This window comes from Lissotriton helveticus, chromosome 5_1 (assembly GCF_964261635.1).
Source record: "Lissotriton helveticus chromosome 5_1, aLisHel1.1, whole genome shotgun sequence".
Classification (NCBI taxonomy): domain Eukaryota; kingdom Metazoa; phylum Chordata; class Amphibia; order Caudata; family Salamandridae; genus Lissotriton; species Lissotriton helveticus.
The window spans coordinates 1,238,896,488-1,238,912,266 of NC_136065.1; the positions used below are offsets into that span (position 1 = coordinate 1,238,896,488).

Genomic DNA, 15,779 nt, shown 5'->3' on the forward strand with positions numbered 1-15,779 from the left:
ATTTGGCCAGAGCAGCTGCTAAACGTCTGAATCACCGGTACCCACAGCAGATTTGGAGACTCACCCAGAGACACTTTACCGGGGTTGGGAGCTCGACTGCTGCATGAGGCGTGGAACCACCCGCCGAGGGGCTGCGTCTGGGGCTCCGAGCACTCGGCCGACTCCAGGGTGTGCTCAGCAGCCGCTGAGCACGGGACAGGTGTGGCTCGTCGAGCCTCGGGCTGCTGAGGACCTCTGTGAACAGGGCGTTCACGGAGGGGTGAGAGCAGCTACTGACTGACTGCCTGCTGATTGCCTCGCTCAAGAAACAGAACGAGAGGGAGTTGAGGAGCTGTCGGCTACAGCTAAAAGCGGAGGTACTGAACAGCATTAGATCATTTTCTTTTTCTTGTGCTGTCTGTTTGGAAAGTGCTCAAATACACCCTTAAAGTTGGATTTACCGGTAGGAAAACAGAAGGAAAACGGAACAGTAAGAAAAAAGTATTAATATTGGGCACAGCAAATTAGTAAAATAGATTTTCACAATTTCAACCATAATAGCTGCCCCAGAAGCTCTATTCGAATGCCGAGTGATTTAATTTCATTTTGGCGCAGGGCGCCACTCTGGAGATCTCCTTTGCTGCTGTTGCTAGGTGGACTTCAGAGTCGAGTGGCTCGGGGGCGAGGAGGAGGCAAGGCCCTTAAAAATAAGAAAATGCAGGCGAAGACAGCTGAGAAGGTAGACGAGCTCACAGCAATGAAAGCAATGAAAGTGACTACGCGTGGCGGCAAAAATAAGGATCTAGGAATAGAAGCGAACAAGGAAACCACAGGGGATATAGCTGAGAGACCCACTAAGGTAACCATGCGGACCAATATAGCTAAGGACAACAATGTTGAATGTGAGAACAACGAGAGTACAAGAGAATCTGATGGGGTCTCAGACATTCTAGACACAAATAAGGTAATCATTATGGGAGCTAAGGCAAAAAAAACTGAACTGAGAGGAAAGACCCCAGTAACTTCTCGCTCCCTGAAAAAAGGGGTGCAAAATCTTACACTCCCCGCAATGTTTGAAAGGCAAAGTGCTCGCCATAATGATCCCTCGGTAGATTATTATTATTATTATATGAAATTTATAGCGCGCTCAGCTTACCCGGGGGCGTCCCGGCGCGAGACAGATCAAAAAGGAGAAGCTCGATCAAATCACTACTGTGGGAACAAGAAGGTCTTGAGAAGTTTCCTGAACAGTAGGATCTTGGGCTCTGAGCGGATCTTAAGGGGCAAAGAGTTCCACAGGGACGCCACCTGCACAGAGAAACGCCTGCCCCCAGAACGCGCTCTCCTTACTCTCGCTGACTGCAGAAGATGTTTTTGGTCCGAGCGCAGAAGACGTCGGGGCTTATAAGGACGGGCCATGTTAAAAAGGATCGGGGGGCCCTTACCATGCAAAATTTTGTGGGCTGTGCATAGCGCTTTAAATTTCACCCGTTCCTTCACGGGGAGCCAATGAAGCATTTTGAGCGCCGGGGCAGCAGACTGCCTTCTAGACAGTAGAGACAGTAATAGCAGCACCAATGCTAGAGAACATTATAAATCCCGGAATAACAGCCAGTTCTCCGACACAACTTGAAGAAACACTTGGTAAACTAACAATTACTTCTGATATTATTCAGAATAACGGACAATCGCAAGTGACTATGGAACAAGGTCAGGACTCCTTAGAAGTTAATATTCCCGAGACAAATACTCTATCAGACGTGGTCAGCGCCGTTACCCATTACAACCAGAAGGAAAAAGAGCTTGGCTCACAAGGAACATTGTCGGTACCAGAGTCAGGGGAAAATTTTTACTCCCTCTCTGAAAAATCATCCGATGAGGAATGGGAGGATGATATTAGCGGAATTAGTAGCGTTGATGAGCTCTCCGGGGACAGTAAGAACTCGCCCGATCTTAGTGTTTCAACCGTAAAGAAAATAACTAAGAAGAAGAAAGAAAGACAACATAAGCCAGGTGAACCTCAAACAACCGGCTTGGTAACTGCGGAAATATGCGAGGTGACGCAGAGACTGAACGAGACAACGAGAATCGAATTAAGCTCTCCAGAGACCTTGCCCCCACAGGAAATCACTCTTGTAACGATTTATGAGACAATAATGAACCACAGAGCTGAGAGTAAAACAGAAATTACACGTGTGCAGGCTGCCTGCAGTAAAGTGAAAAATGCAGTACGACGGGCGATAAAACTGGGAACAGAAACCGCAGATCGAGTCACAGAAACAGAAACACGTATATCTGTACTCGAAGATTATGCGGTAGCTCAGAAAGAAGAAGTGGAAAGCATGAAGGCACAACGCGACGATCTCGCTAATAAGCTGAGCGAACTTGAAAACCATACCCGTAGAAATAATCTACGCTTTCTAGGTATCCCGGAAGGCTTAGAAGGAACGAATCCGCGTAAGTTTATAGCAGAATTATTGAAGGAAGCCTTCCCGGAGTTAACAACGTGGGAATGGACACGAGAAATACAGAGGGCGCATAGATTCCCTTTTAATGTGCGGAAACCTAGCCACGGTCAAGAGACTCTCCCAAGAGCAATTCTGGTCTGCTTCCACAACTTCTTGGCCCGAGAAGACATCTTCGACCTCGCTAGACCTGATAAAAAGGCCAAAGCTAAAGGGTGCAGATTCTTTGTCAGACCAGACTTTTGCCAAGCTACAGTATCTAGGAGATGGCATTTAAGACAGTTAATCCCAGATTTTCAAAAAAAAGGCGCAGTGGTATATCTGCAAAATCCGGCAAAACTTAAAGTGATGTTTAAAGGACAAACTAAGTTCTTTCAGTCGGAAATCCAGGCGAAAGAATATCTGTAAACTTTATAAAATCTGGTGATAGAACATTATGATGGTTTAATATATGTATCTCCGTCTGTGTCACTAATGCGAGACTGCAATCGCCGATCACATGATTATAAGAGTCTTGGAGGAGAGGACACAATACTCCATCACTGCAGGGACTTATGGTCCCTGGGCCTCATGAGTTGGGAGTATGGGGTGGGAGGAGGGTAGGGTGGGACGAAAGGGGTGGGGCGGAAATAGGTGGGAAAGGAGGGGCACGGGGTTTAGGTGACGGGGGGGTGAAAAAGGCACCAGCAGAAGATTTAAATGTAGTATTATTATTTGTTAACGATTACGCAAAGAGGTATTTCCAGAAAATCAAAAATATAAGAATGATAAGTGAAATTAAATGCAATGATCAGAAAAATTAAGATATGCACATTAAATGTATGCGGCTTAAATGACCCTCGGAAAAGACAAGTTTTGGCCAAAATTGTTCAGATGCTGGGTATGGATATACTCTGTTTACAAGAGACACATATTGCATGGGCCAATAGAGAATATTTAAAGAATCTGGGGATGGAATTAGTAGTCTGCTCCAAACAATCTGGAGTCAAGAGGGGGGTAGCGATATTAAAAAAGAGGGGTTGGCTGGATTGTATAAAAACGGCTGCTGACAGATGGGGAAGATGGGTGTTAGCTGAATTTAAGGGAGGTCGGCAGAGGTTCACACTTTGTAATATTTATGGCCCAAATTTAGATGATCCAGAGGTATTTAATTTTATTAATTTAGAATTGGCACAGTGGGCTACTCCAGTGCTATTATCTGGTGATTATAATATCAATCTGGAGGCAAAGGCTGACATAAGATCCAATGCTGTATATAGTGGCAGGAAAAAACTTGTATATACTGCCCTACGTGGGTTACTTCTGGAACACGGTCTCTTTAACGTTTGGCATGAGAAGAATCCGAACCTGTCCGGGTTCACGTTTTTTTCTGCTCCCCATCAAAAATTTGTCAGGTTAGATTACTTTTTCATTTCACATTCTTTTTTATTACAATCTAAAATCCAGATTCACCCTAAATTAATATCGGATCACAATCCGGTAGTGCTGGAACTAAATGTGGAAACAGAGGGCAATACTGAATTACCACGATGGTCTTTCGAGTGTAAATTATTGTTAGAGACAGAATATTGTCAATATATGTCTAAAGTAATAGCCGAATTTTTCGCCTTTAATAAAGGTACTGCCCCTTACGAAATGGTCTGGGATACATTTAAGGCCGTAGTCAGAGGGGAGACTCTGAGCTATTCTGGGTTCAAGCGTAAGCTACTCTTAAACGAACAATGGAAAGACTTTGAAGAAATCATAAAAGCGGAGGAGAAGCTGGCAGAGACCTTAAAACAGGGAGGGGAATCAGATGTGAGTAGATTAGCCCAAAAAGATCTATCGATCAAAAAAGCTAAAGTGTATTCTAAAATAGCCGACTCAATTGCTATTAATTACACTCAACATAAGGAAACAGCATATGAGTTTGGGGAAAAAAGCGGCAGATTGTTAGCGAAAAGAGCAAGGGAGAAGCAGGTATTCAGTGATATCCTAAAAATTAAGGACTTAAAAGGGGACACGCTGGAAACTAAAGGAGGGATATTGACTGCCTTCCAAGAGTTTTATCAATGTTTATATAGTGAGGAAAGAGACTCTATCTATCCAGGTGAATATTTAAAGGAAATAAACTCTATGCCTTTATCGGAGGCTCAACGTCTTAATCTCCTAGCACCCCCTGACTGGGAAGAGATAGAAAAAGCAATCTTAGGGTTGGCCTCTGGCAAAGCCACGGGGTCGGACAATATACCGCTTGAATTTTTCAGAACGTTTAGAGTTCAACTTAAAACCGAATTGGTCAAAATCTGCCAGCGAGCTTTTGAGGGTAAAGCCCCACCATCCTGGGCGGAAGCAATTATTGTCATCTTTTGGAAAAAGGGAAAAAATCCTGAGGAGATGGGGTCTTATAGGCCAATCTCTCTACTGAATACAGATAGTAAAATCTATTCGAAGCTTATTGCAAATCGTCTAAATGATCTTATGATAGGGCTCGTCTCCATAAGACAACATGGCTTTATACAGGGTAGAGGGACCACTGACCATGTCAGGCGAATAATATCTTTACTTGACTGGGCTCAGGGGACTGGATCCCCGGTCGGGGTGGCCCTGTTGGACGCTGAGAAAGCGTTCGACAGGGTCACCTGGACTTTTTTGTGGTCAGTGATGGAGAAGTTGGGAATCCCCCAAAAATGTATTAAAGCTATAAGATCACTTTACATTCATCCGACTGCGGTAATTCGGATCTCGGGTTCTCTGTCGGGCCCGGTACGGATAGCAAGGGGGACGAGACAGGGATGTCCCTGTTCCCCCCTGCTATTTGACCTATATATTGATCCCTTTATACGAAAGTTGGAAAACAACCCCGCAGTCAAACCAGTATCACTGAATGGCTGGGAAATAAAAGTCTGTGCTTACGATGACGACATAGCAGTGGCCACGGCAGACCTTAATATAGCATTTCCTAATTTCATAAAATTAGCAATTAGCAGAGGAATTCGGCCTGGTTTCTGGCTATAAATTGAATATTGACAAAACCCAGCTCATCCATTCCGTGGTGGGATATCCAGAACACATGAAGATAGATAAGGAGGCTACATACCTTGGAATCAAAATCTCGGCCAATATTGAGGAAATTATTCCAATTAATTTAGATCCAGTAATAGCATCATCAAATAAGATTCTAGAAAGGGTTAATAATCTGAGACTATCCCTTTTAGGCCGTAGCAACTTGATAAAAATGCTTATCTTCCCAAAATTTGTATATATTTTCCGAGCCATACCTTTGTTAATTCCATCTGGCTATTTCGCGCGGCTGGAGAGAATGAGCTCTAGTTTTTTATGGGGGTATCGTCGTGCAAGGAGAGCGCTTAAAAGTTGTGAACTACCCCGAGAAAGAGGGGGGATGGGCTATGCCAAATTTTCAAACCTATCATTGGATGGCTATAATGCAATATATGGGTGTACTTCTATTACCAGAGGATCACCAGGAGGAATGTCTGACCCCCTCCATTTACGAAATGCTCCTGGGGACAGAGGCGAAACAATGTCTAAATAGGATCATAGAGCCCAGTTACTACAAAAAAACGAAGTTTAAGATATTTGATACAGCCTACTCCATCTGGCGAGCAGTCAAGAAGAAATGCCGTCTCAATATAAATTTAACGAAATATACATCCTTGCAGAAATGTTCTTTTTTGCCAGCGATATTCCAGGATGGGGTAATGCATAGGTGGAACGATTTAGGCATTAAAAAGCTGGGCGATCTGTTTATAGAACAAGATTTTGTTTCATTTGAGCATTTGATAAACACTTATCACATACATAGATCCAACTTTTTTAAATACCTCCAGGTACGAAGCTTCTGCCTACAAAAGCTTTCACAGTCATTAATTTTTCTGGAGAAAATTGAAATTTTAGAAGCAATAGAACACCGACAAAGAATTGGATCTTTGTATCAATTAATTCTGGAAAAAAGAGAGGATGATTTAGAGGTGGTAGCGAGCAAATGGCAGCATAAATTAAATATTCCTTTTCTAAATATAGAGAGAAGTTTAGCAATCGCTAGAAAGGTTTTAATGAATGGGTCATTAATCAGTCAGCATTATATGTCTATATTAGGATTGTATTATACACCGGGGAAGATAGCCAAATGGAGTGTTGGATGTGGGACGAGTTGTAGTCGCTGTAATCTTTATGGAGCTGACGCTATTCATATGTTTTTTAAATGCCCGAGATTGATAAAATTCATTGCTGATGTGGAGCATTTTCTCACAGCCGAATTGGGTATTTCAGGTAAATTAACCGCATCTTTGGTTTTGTTCGGCTGTGAAGAAAATGCATCTAACTCAATCTCAGATCCAGTAGCTGGGTTTGTGTTTATAAGTATGTCCGTTTTCGGTTTCTGTGTCACGTCCGGCTGGCTTGATGAAGAACCACCAAATATTATTTCGTGGCGAAATAAGCTTCTTTCTTTGTATCATCTTGAAACTGCACTGCATAAACTGAAAGCTATAAGAAGGAAGACATTTGGCTGTAAATTATGGTCTCCAGTTACAAACTGGATTGAAAAGTGAGAAATTAGGGAAGTGAATCATATTATTATTTCTGCTCTTGACTGGATGTATATAGGTGCTTCTCTTCTTTTTTGTTCTCTTTCTGCTGATGCCTAATAAAACAATAAAAAATATATTTAAAAAAAAGGAAAGTTAGGCAGTCATTTTCAAACCAAAATGGATTTGCTCCTTTGAATGCATCCAGCAGCACCATGGACCCTTTGCATGCATGCAGTATTCTCCAACAGCTCAAAAACATGTATGATGAGGGACAGCTGACTGATATAATTGTGGACGTGGATCTCTGTAAAGAGTTTCCCTGTCACAGAAATGTTCTCGCTGCAATAGGTCCTTTCTTCAGAGTTATGTTCACTTGTGGCCTAACAGAGAGTACTCAGAAAGAAGTTTGAATAGTTGTCGTTGAAGCAGAATCCATGCATTTGGTACTGAACTATGCTTATATCTCCAGAGTTGCACTGACTGAGGCTAATGTCCAAGTTTTGTTCACGGCAGCTAGTATCTTCCAAATTCCTCTCCTACAGGACCAGTGTGCTCAATATATGATAAGTCCTTTAGACCCACAAAATTGCACTGGCGTCTTAATCTTTGCTGATCATTACAGCCATCAGGAGCTTAAGAAGTTTCTATGTGTCACCAAAGAGCAAGAATTTTTCTCACCTAAGAAAAGACCAACTCATTAGTATACTGGATAGTGATGACTTGCAAATTGAGAAAGAGGAGCATGTTTATGATGGAATAGTTAGGTGATTTGAACATGAACGAAATAAATAAGAAACCCACCTTCCAGAAATGTTTGCCAAATGCATTAGGATGCTTTTGATGGAAGATGCATTAGTGGAAAATATCCCTCCACTATTTGCGCAGGCTATGCCAACAATCTGTGTACAAAGAGGAAAAAATAGAGCCTATGGCTGCACTCAGGAACTTGGTATGACTGCTATTGAAATTATAATGTGTTTTGAAGCAGCAGACAAACACTCAGGAAAGAAGCAAACTGTGCCTTGTTTGGAAACTATCACTGGGAAAGTGTACAAATTATGCAAACCACCAAATGACATGCGGGAAGTTGGATTAGTGGTGACTCCAGACAATTATATTTATATTGCGGGAGGTAACAAGCCAAGCAGCAATGACGTCTGTATCGATCATAAAGCAGAGAGTTATTTTTAGTTGTATAATCATTGCAGCACTAGGTGGCTACAGAAAGCCCCTTTACCAAGAGCCCGCATAGGCTGCAAGTTGGCTCCTTGCTGTGGTAAACTGTACGCAATAGGTGAACGTTAGCCACTGAAATCCGTGGAATGTTATGACAGCAGAGACAATTGCTGGAGAGCTGTAAGCATTATGCCTTGTGCAAGGGAGTTTCATAGTGCTGTTGAGCATAAAGAACTGATCTATAGTTTACAAGGAGAGGTTTTCCTCTGTTATGATGCTCATAAAGACTATTGGGGTCATCTGACTCCAATGGCGGTGCTAAGATCCCAAGGCATGGAAGCTGTATACAAGTATTCCATCTACTATGTAGCTGGAACCAGAGGAAATCATCAAAGTGTGCTTACAGTAGAAGCATATGACATTGAACCCAAAATTGAGAAAGCTCTGCGGATGAACTGCATCTCGGCCCGGGCCCTTTTGAGGCCCCGGAGCCTGCGTCTTCAGACTCCAACCTTTTCTGCACTCTAGGGAATCAGCCAGAGGTCCAGAGGTACAGAAGTATGGATCTGAGAGGTCCTGATTGGAAGAGAGGGGGAGATATATCGCAGGGAAAACACAGAACTCAGAGGCACGCCAATGACACTACCAAATCTGATACTGTAGAGGGGTCCACCACCACCAAGCAGTTCCCAGCTAAGCAATTCAGTTTAGCTTCTTGTTGTCATTTTCTCTTTCTTTTTCAGGGCGACAGATGCTATAGTTCTGGAAGTATAGGGTGGGGGGAGGTAGGATGGGAAGGGTGGGGTCCATTCTCTTGTGCGTAGTTTTAGAGATCTGAATTTGCCATGGTTTCCTTTCATTAATGTTTACAGCACTTTGACATTTGCTTACTGCGCCGACACCGCAATAACGCACAACACAAAGCGTGAACTGCGTTTGTTCATTTGCATTGAAGTGTATCTGCCCCTCTGTGGCCCAGTGCCCTTTGGCCTACTCATTCTGCATACCAGCCACGATACAGACGACCACCAAGGGTAAGTCCCTCCACGTTCTATCCTGAAATGTGAATGGACTATTAGACCACATCAGCCCAACCCCACACACCTGATATACTCCTGCTCCAGGTGACCCACCTCTTGGGGACCCAAAGCCTCTTCCTTGCACAATATGGTTTTGACAGGGTGTGGCATTCTGGTTACGAACAAGGCTCGCAGGGGCTGCAATCCTGCTAGGGCGAGGCCTCCCCTTCACCCCCGGCCACATTGTGACGGACCCTCAGGGCAGGTTTGAGACCGTGTCTGGGAAGGTAGAAGGGAACACCCTCAATCTTGTGTCCATATATGTCCCACCCGCTATGCTTATCTCCTCCCTACAGCACCTCACTGATACAATCTCCTCCATACCCGTGGGGCAGACGGTGATAGGGGGAGACTTCAATGCACTTATGCAACCGACACTTGACATGATCCGCATTCCCTCCCCAACGAGGATAGTCCATGCAAAGAAATTGGCTGATTGGGTGGCTATCCTAGGTCGGTGTGACGTCTGGAAAGTCTGTGATCCCCAAGGTTCTCAGTACACCCATACCTCAGCAGCCCACCGCATGCACTCCCACATTTACCTGATCCTCCAGCCTGCCCCCAACTGTCACAGAGTATCTACTATTGCCATCCTTCCCCGAGGAATCTCGGACCACTCAGCCCTATCTCTGCACTTGGGTGGAACCTTTGACACTCCCTGGTCGGTGTGGAGGCTAAATGCATGGTTCCTACAGGGAAAAGAGGTCAAGAAGGTGATAGGGATTGAATTGCTCCAGTATTTCTTTACTGATCAAGGATCGGTCCCCTCCCTGAGCATCCATTGAGAGGCAAGTAAAGCTACTATCAGCGGAGTAGCCAGGGGCCAGGTGGATGCAAAGAGGTTGACGCAAAACGACCGCTTGACCCGTTTTGGGTCACAACACAGCTGGAAACAGCCCTAACTGGGACCTCAGACATTCATAAAGACAGGCACCTCGTGGCCATTTGCGAGGAGATCAAACAGATCTCCCTGGACTTGGCCAAGATGCTGTAGCACTCCTCTGTGGCCCGAGTGTATGGATGAGGCGATAAAAACGGGAGGCTGCTGCACAGTCTAGTCTCCTTCCCCCTAGCCAACAGGATAATCCCTGAAGTCCAAGATGCCTCAGGTAACACCCAACACACATCAGCCGCAATCACCCATGCAGGCCTTTGCTGACTACTTTGCCCAGTTATACTCCGCTCGTGAACCGGAAGTTACCCTCCCGGACATGCTGTGCCAGGTGAAGATCCATCTCCCTCATCTCACCAAGGATGAGGCATCAGACTTAGACCTCTCCTTTACCCCAGAAGAGATACACAACTTAATCTCCTTGCAGAAGGCTGGGAAAATGCTGGGGATGGACAGCTTCCTGCAAGAATACTACGCGGCTTACCGGGACTTGCTGTTTTCCCATCTCGTAGACCTCTAGCAGCACGTTGCTGAGGTTGGCTACTTCCCCCCCGAGACTGACGTGGCAACTATTGTTGTGATTCCCAAGACCCAGCCCCCTCTGCTGTTTGCCCGGACTACCACCCGATTGGGCTAATTAATAAGGAGATAACAATGTATGTCAAGATCCTAGCCCAGCGGCTCCGTCCCCTTCTCCACAAGCTGTTTCACCCAGTCTAGTGTGGCTTCATGCCAGCACGTAGCACCAGACACTGCCTAAGGCGCCTCCATCTGGCCCTTGCTCACCCCCAGCTCTTTACACCCGACCTAGCATGACTTCTTGTCGATTTTCAAAAAGCTTTCAACACAGTAGACTGGCGTTACCTGGAGGACGTCTTGCAGATGATGGGCCTTGGACAACAAATCCGACGCCTTGTCCAAGTCCTTTATTCTAACCCCAGAGCCAGAGTACTTACCAATGGAGCCCTTTCAATGGCGTTCCTGATTCAGGGAGGCACAAGGCAGGGGTGTCCCCTCTCGCCCCTTCTAATTGCATTGACAATGGAGCCCTTGGTCTGCCTTATTCGGTCTGATTACCTGATCCTAGGCTGGGCTTGGGCAAGCCACCACACGGATAAAATTGCTCTATACGCAGATGATGTCCTGCTCGTCCTGGCAGATCCAGCCAGCTCTGGTCCTAGGTGCCTCGGGGCACTCCAGGCCTTCAAGAACGTCTCAGGCCTCCGACTCACCCCGGAAAAATCAACCCTAGTGCCCCTCCACCTCTCTATATGGGAGCCTAATACTTAAAGCGATACCACCGATAACCAGAGCGGTCCTGGTGGCTTGGCGTACGGCCCAAGACACACATGTTGGGATAAACAACTGAACAGCAAAAATTGAGCGGAAGGTTCCCCTGGTTTACTTAAACACAGGTTGGGGGAATTTGCTGCAATTAGAAACGATAGACCTGTGATTTTCGTGAAAGACTCTGTTAAAGTCAAGAGTCCTAGCTAGAAAATACCAATATCAGCACAAAACCTATGCACATGTGGGTCCTTAAAATAATTGCCACTCTTGAACATGTAGGAAAACTAAATATCAAGCACTATCCCAAGTGAAACAATATATTTTGATTTAAAATAGACATCTATCGATAAACAGTTAAACAGGTAAACACACCAGAGGAATGAAAGTGTTAACAACATTTATTAAAATACCTCCCACTAGGGGTTACACTCTAGATAAAAATGAACACATAAAGAGGTCAAAGTACAAAAGGTCGACGCTGCGTTTCGGTGTGAGTTTCAAATATTTACACCTTCTTCAGGACACTTTGACAGTTTCTTAAGTAATCTGATGATATTCTCTTTTGGACATTGAGAGAGACTTCAAAATCAATAAGAGTCGTCTGTGCCTTCACTTTTGCTCAATGGCCTGATCTCAGTTATAATGCATGGTGAAGAACACCGGAGGAGCCACCGGATTTCTCAGAGTAAATATAGAAGATTGCCTCACGTCCTTTTTGCCTTTAGGATCAAACAGCTTTATTCACATTCAACGCTGTATTCTTTGGTTTATGATAAAACCAGTTTCTTGTGAGTCGGCCTCCCTGCTCCTCCGTGTTCCGCGTCATCCGGGAACACGGAGGAACACGGAAGACCGGATGACGCGGAACACGGAGGAGCAGGGAGGCCGACTCACAAGAAACTGGTTTTATCATAAACCAAAGAATACAGCGTTGAATGTGAATAAAGCTGTTTGATCCTAAAGGCAAAAAGGACGTGAGGCAATCTTCTATATTTACTCTGAGAAATCCGGTGGCTCCTCCGGTGTTCTTCACCGTGCATTATAACTGAGATCAGGCCATTGAGCAAAAGTGAAGGCACAGACAACTCTTATTGATTTTGAAGTCTCTCTCAATGTCCAAAAGAGAATATCATCAGATTACTTAAGAAACTGTCAAAGTGTCCTGAAGAAGGTGTAAATATTTGAAACTCACACCGAAACGCAGCGTCGACCTTTTGTACTTTGACCTCTTTATGTGTTCATTTTTATCGTTTTTATCTAGAGTGTAACCCCTAGTGGGAGGTATTTTAATAAATTTTGTTAACACTTTCATTCCTCTGGTGTGTTTACCTGTTTAACTGTCTATCGATAGATGTCTATTTTAAATCAAAATATATTGTTTCACTTGGGATAGTGCTTGATATTTAGTTTTCCTACATGTTCAAGAGTGGCAATTATTGTAAGGACCCACATGTGAATAGGTATTGGGATAAACAACTGAGCCAACACACACCTCTCCGGCAAGGCATGTGGTTAAAAGAGGTGGCGGCACTCATGGGGTTCAGACAATGAGACCACGTAGGTTTATCACTGCTAGGCTATGTTTGGGTGGCGACCACATTAAGACATTCCAAGACCTACAGGAGCGCTACACCCTCCACACCTCACAATTTTATAAATATCTGCAGCTCCGTCATGCCCTCAATGCACACATCTCAACAGGCATGTCGCTCCCCGAATTCAGCCCATTAGATGCTCAGTCTGATGTGGAACCTGGGGAGAGGAGGGGGTGTCCCGAATATATCGCACCCTTGTCAATAATTGCCCAGCAACACTCGATCTGCTCAGACTCGCTGGTGGGATGGTTGGGTCCCCTGGAAGAGAAGGATTGGTGTGATGCCCTTATGGCACGCAAAACAACCACAACCTTATCCATACTTCGCCTAATTCAATTGTACTATTTGCATGCCACTTACCTCACCCCAGAACGCCTACATAGGGCAGGCCTGCGTCCCTCCCCAAACTGCACGCATTGCACCCAACAACCGGCAGACTTCTACCACATGATTTAGACATGCTCTAACCTTGCCCTGTATTGGTGAGCAATAGAGTCCGAACTCACACAGGTCCTGGGCTGGCAGGCGCTCAATGATCCATATGTCTCATCCTGGGGGTGATGGATGGCCTGGGCGGTCCTCGACCTGACAAGCTATTCCTTGGGACAGCAGTTGTGTTAGCCAAATGTGATATTGCAGCTACCTGGGCGCAAGCTAAATCCCCAAGCATAGCAAAATCAACTGGACTAATTGAACTAAAGTTCGCTTATGTACACATTTGTAATGTTCTTGCGTCATGGATGTGCTTTTAACCATTCATTTGTATGCATTCAAAAGTAACAACTGCGGTAATGTCTTGTAACATTCATCAAATGTCTTGTGCTGTTAATTTATTTGGTCTTAAAATCAATAAAATTGATTGGGAAAAAAAAGGATCAATCAGGGCCAGATCAGAATCCTAGTGTATTCTCTGTCAGATTGATGAAAGACCCCGCTTAGTCTTACCTGTCTCATTTTCTCATGTGGCTCCACAAACTTCTTCAAACTGGATTTAAGTATTAGATGTAGAAGTAAACTGGGAATTTCGATAGTACACTCCCCAAACCACCCCCAACTCTCAGAGCCCAAGTTTAATGTGACTGAAGAGTTTGGCCATCTTGGAATTGCCCTGACACATTGCATTTTGGGCGTGTTTGCAGTAAGACAAACAGTAACATCTGAAAAAGTAGGTAGGCTAGGACTGGGAACTTGTACCCACATTTTATGGAGTGCCCAGGACTCAGTCCCACCCTCTAGCAAATGCCAACTGTAAATAGCACACTCCTAGGCGCCATCCATAGAATAGTTTGTGGACCTGCAAAAGATCAGACGAGGCCTGGACCTACTGCCTGTGACCTTGGAGGAGACCTAAAGGACTGGACTTTTCCCTCTGAGCCCAGGACAAAGATGTTACCTCCAAGGAGCCATTGGCCAACCTCCTGTGTGCCTACAGGGACACAACTAGCTGCAAGAAGCCTTTTTTACTGAGGAGCACAGCCAAGCAAGGGCAAACACCGACTGTCCTTTGCTGTTGAACCCTGCCTGGCACCCTAAGATTTGCTAGTTACCTTCTCCTTTGAGTTGTACTCTTGTGTTTGTTTGGGCACCAGAAGAAGTTTTGGAAACACTTCCTCCAGAGCTCCAGAGTTTCAACAGGAACCACTGGGAAATGTACCTGACCGGCAGTTGATCAGCGTAGGATTGGATTTTGTTTTCGCACCGCACAAAGATCTCTGAAAAAACAACAAAGGCCAATTCTGCATTGGGACCTCGAAATTTTTTCTATATCCCAATGCAGAATAAGAATTTGTCCCTTTCTGAGAAGAATAATCCTCTTCGCTCCAGATTCCATTCAACTGTAGCCGCTGTTGTGGACCTGAAGCCTGAGTACCTAGAGCAGGATGGTCCTACTGAACATTTTGTAATTTCTTGCTGAAACGTTTCTGTTTTTCTTCAAGCAAGTGACAAAGTCCCTTTTTGAAATGGAATTCAGAAACTTTGCTTATAACTTTTTTTTACCTTTAATTATGACAAATCCACTTCGTTTATCCAACTTATCCTCCATCATGATGGATCTCAAATCGCGCCTTGGTCCTGGTCTACCACAACGTTTGACTACCATTGGTTTTCTGTGTTTTGGTTCAATTTTCACCTGCAATTTAAAAAACTCATGTCCCCTTATTGAATTATTTGTTGTTTTGTTTCATAAATATTACTCTATTTTTCTTATTTAGTTTGGAATTTCTATTGTTTGGTGTTCTGACTTTATTACTGTTTTGGTACAGCCTTAATACATAATGTAGTGCTCTAAGGTAAGGCTGTCTGTTTAGTCTCATAGGGATTAAGCTAGTTTAATTTTGCAACTTCAAGGGTCCATTTTGACATTAAGGGACATATTTACAAGGGTATTGTGCTACCGGAGCATCATTTTTTCTGACGTTCCGGTGGCACAATGCCCTGCTCCATATTTTCAAAGCGGCGTTAAGCCACTTTGCGTGGCTTAACACCGCATTGTAAATATCGTCTGCTTTCATGCAGGTATCTTCATGGAAGTGGCATGCAGTGAGTGTTGCTGTGGGTGTTCCACTAAAAAGCCCATTGTTTTTTGATGCTACCCCGGATTTACAAGCATTTGTGTATCTGAACCAGCCAAAAACTAATGTCACTGAATAGCAGGCTTTCCATTGGTGCAACAGGGATAAATATTTGTATTTCTCCACTTGTTTGCTCCTTCTAGAGAGCACACCACCTTTAAATATGGTTCATGTGCAGGAACGTGCCCCCTTCCTCCA

General features: G+C 44.4%; 1 protein-coding gene and 1 pseudogene across 1 annotated transcript in view; both read left to right on the forward strand.

Annotated features, from left to right (window-relative positions):
- LOC144755247 (scavenger receptor cysteine-rich domain-containing protein DMBT1-like) overlaps positions 1–15,779 on the forward strand; it is a 1,092,132-nt gene that overhangs the window by 629,446 nt on the left and 446,907 nt on the right. The gene's annotated exons all lie outside the window — the stretch shown is intronic.
- LOC144756486 (kelch repeat and BTB domain-containing protein 8 pseudogene) lies at positions 7,118–8,680 on the forward strand (annotated as a pseudogene).